Source organism: Chrysochloris asiatica, unplaced genomic scaffold (genome assembly GCF_000296735.1).
Source record: "Chrysochloris asiatica unplaced genomic scaffold, ChrAsi1.0 scaffold00267, whole genome shotgun sequence".
NCBI classification, from domain to species: Eukaryota; Metazoa; Chordata; class Mammalia; order Afrosoricida; family Chrysochloridae; genus Chrysochloris; species Chrysochloris asiatica.
The window spans coordinates 1,751,211-1,754,703 of NW_006408785.1; the positions used below are offsets into that span (position 1 = coordinate 1,751,211).

General features: G+C 40.6%; 1 pseudogene; it reads right to left on the reverse strand.

Moving 5' to 3' along the window:
* Positions 1–227: 227 nt before the first annotated feature.
* Positions 228–3,493, reverse strand: part of LOC102832458 — a 109,843-nt pseudogene continuing 106,577 nt past the window's right edge.

Genomic DNA, 3,493 nt, shown 5'->3' on the forward strand with positions numbered 1-3,493 from the left:
ATGAATTGTACTTTATTTAGGTTGTTGTTGTTGTTGTTTGTTAGAGTCCTTTATTTTTGTAGTTGCCAGGTTATAAATGTTTTATTTGTAACATGGAGGAAGTTTGGTAGTGGGTTTGTAGTCATTTGATGGTTTTATGACTAAGGTTGAATTTAAGTTCTCTTGCTTATAGAATGCAAATGTATATACACATGTATATAACATTCATATAAAATTAAGCTTAATCACTAGAAGATTCGCTGAAATTTCTTCTGTATTTTTTTTTCACCTTTACTATGAGGCACTGGAACATCCAGTTGCTCAGAAAGTTTTGGGTCTAGTCCTTCAGATAACATTTTATTTCATATCTCCATTACTAGAATACTCCCTTGAATCATCTTGAGATACCTGGAATATCTTGGATCCTTAGAAACAGTTAAGATATTTTGTACCCCTACTTCACTTTTCAGAGCCCTAGTAGTATAGCAGGTTACTCATTGGGCTGCTAGCTACAGTTATCAGTTCGAGTCCACCAGCCACTCCAAGGGAGAAAGATGATGACGTCTGTTCTTGTTAAGGTTTACAGCCTCAGAAACCTAACACAGGGTTGCTATGAATTGGAACTGACTTAATGGCACACAACCATGAACAACAACCACTTTACTTTTCTGTGGTTCAGACTCTTGTATACTGCTCTGCTGGGATGGCTCTGAAGTGGCTTCAGATTGTGGTCCCTTGTGATACTAATGACACTTACTTCAAAGGTGACATCATCTAGTCCTGGAATAGGTGACAACTTTGCATCTAAAACACTGAGAGTTATTTCAATTTGTTGGATAAGAAGAGAAAGGCCTATCAATTTCTCCTCATAAACTACTGACAATGGTTGAGGAACTGTACTGTGTACAATATGAATTAGTCTAGAAATGCCATAGCTCTCTCCTGTTGAATAGCTGGAAACTTGGTGAGGTCATGACTGGTCCTGTGAGAAGAAACGAATCTTCATCCATCTCCTCTGCATTTTTACTTTTATTTGTAATGTTACAAGTTGTTGCTTTAAAAAAAAAAAAAAAAAACGCCATGGGAACTAAGAGGTGAGAGAGGCAAAGGAGTTCATTTTAAAGCATTAATTTATGATTCCAGTTCTTAGTCCTTGGCTCTTTGTAAATACAACAAGCCACTCTGAAAAGAAATGTGGCATTCCTTGCATTCCCTTTTGACCTGTATAGGTACATATTTCCCTCCCTGCTCTGTCTGGCATTTGCACAGAACCATGCTCCAAGCATATTACCTTTCCTTTATCATTCTGATCATCACTATTTGTTTACCTTCTGTTAAGGTGTGCTTATTAGCTCTGTGGTGGTTGTTTATGATGTTCCTGCTATAATTGGGAAGAATACAAGCACTAAGAATGCTTTAGTTTGAGAAAGACACAGAGTCTATTGGCTAAAGCATGGTTTAAAGTGCTAATAGCTGGATGTGGTGCAGAGAAATATTTAATTTCTCTTTTAGCCATAGTTTTTAAACTCCCACCATACTCTTTTCTCTGATGGGTCTGGATGGGCAGACATGCAAATGGATTATCTAATTTAATTGTGAGTGATTGTTAGCAGACCTAGTTATGATTGGTCAATTTTGCCATCTTTCTGGGGATAAAATGAGTAATCTCAGAAGCAGAAGGGAGATCTCACTACCATCAAGGAAAACGAGCCAGGAGTGGGGTGTGTGCTTTGGACTGTAAGATCCCTGCACATGAAACATCCTTTGACCCAGGAACAGAAAGCTGTAAGAGCTGAGGAGTAGCAGAGCAGCAGCAGCAGAAGCCAAAGTCAGAGCCCCAGATAGAACAGTGGGCTTCCTAGTCCATGGAGTAAGGAAGCTAGGTGCCTCTGGGCAGGAGGCTCACTTGTATAATGGAGTATCTCCAGGCACTTAATTGGGGAGCTGCATTTGCTGGCACATGCCTTCATACTGAGGGCTTATAATGGAGTGGAGTGTCCTTTAGACATTTATCAGCAACACTAAAATAGCTTTGTAACATACTGAGCAGGCCAAGGGGTTGAAGACCAGAGAGAGGCCTGCCTGTTGCATCACTGAGGAGAGGCTGTCCTGACTGAAAGACCTGTGCCCTGAGCATTCCTGACACCGAATTGTAACCTGTAACTTCCCTAATTTCCCTAATAAGCTCTGGTAGCGTAGAGGTTACGATTTGGGCTGTGAAACCGCAAGGTCAACAGTTCGAAACTACCAGCTGTTCCACGGGAGAAAGATGAGGTTTTCTGCTCCTGTAAAGATTTACAGCCTCGGAAACCCTGTACAGGGTCGCTATGAGTCGGTACCAACTCCACGGCACATAACCAACCAACCAACAACTTCCCTAATTAGCCTGTAACTGTGAGTTGAATGTCTGAGTTCTATGTGGCCATTGCAAGGAATTATCAAAACCAACTGAGGAGAGAGAGCTGTGGGAGAAATGGTTGGTGTCAGATTTGGTAGAGAAAATAGAAGGCTGGAGGCATGTCTGGTCTCAGGCTCATAAGAATCAGCCTTGAGCTGATGGTGAGTTTGATCCTCCGCCCCACTTCTTAAGTTAGAGTAGGCAAGACACTGCCTGCCTCCTCCATGTCCTTTTCACATTAGAGAAAGAGAGTGTTTTGCAGCATTCCTATATTCTTGAAATTGTCTTACAATGTTGTTGTTAAGTTCCATTGAGTCAGTTCCAACTCTTAGCCACCCTGTATAAGGTTTCTGAGGAGCAACTGGTGGGTTTGCTTGTGGCTAGCTGTCCAGTGCTCATCCTACAGCACCACACCAGGACTCCATTTTGGTGATCTCAAGTTACTTATAGTATGTCTAACAAAATCATCAATTCCCCTGATCAACAAATAAAATTGATTTTATTCTTTAAGTCAGGTTTATTCTAGTTTATCATCTTGCCTTCCCATTCCCTCCTACCTCTACTCAAGTCACTCTTGAGTAACTCAAATGAGAAGAAGTATGTAAGAATAAATGGAATTCATGATTGATTTTTATTTATTGAGCATGTGGACATACTAGGCAACACCCAGAGCATGTAGACAGATTAAATAGCAGCTTTTCACTTTTCAGGCTAAAACTTGATTGTCAGTTCTATTTGTTATTGCATCTAGCACATTCTGATAGGCTGACTTGGAAAAGGACACATTTGTAGCATAGTCTAGATTAGTTCCTTCCTCCTCAGCATTCACATTGAAGTTACACAAACAAATCACGTTCTCCACTAAAATCTCTGGTAATGTAGTGGTTATGAATCAGTCTGCAAATCTCAAGGTCAGCCGTTCAAAACCACCAGATGTTCCGCAGGACCAAGATGAGGCTTTCTGCTCCCGTAAACATTTACAACCCCAGAAATCCTATACAGAGTCGCTATGGGTCAGAACCAACTCCACGGCACATCACCACCACCACCACTAAAATCATGATCATCACTAATATTTCAAGAATTCTATTTGGTTTGATTCTCAAGAATATATTA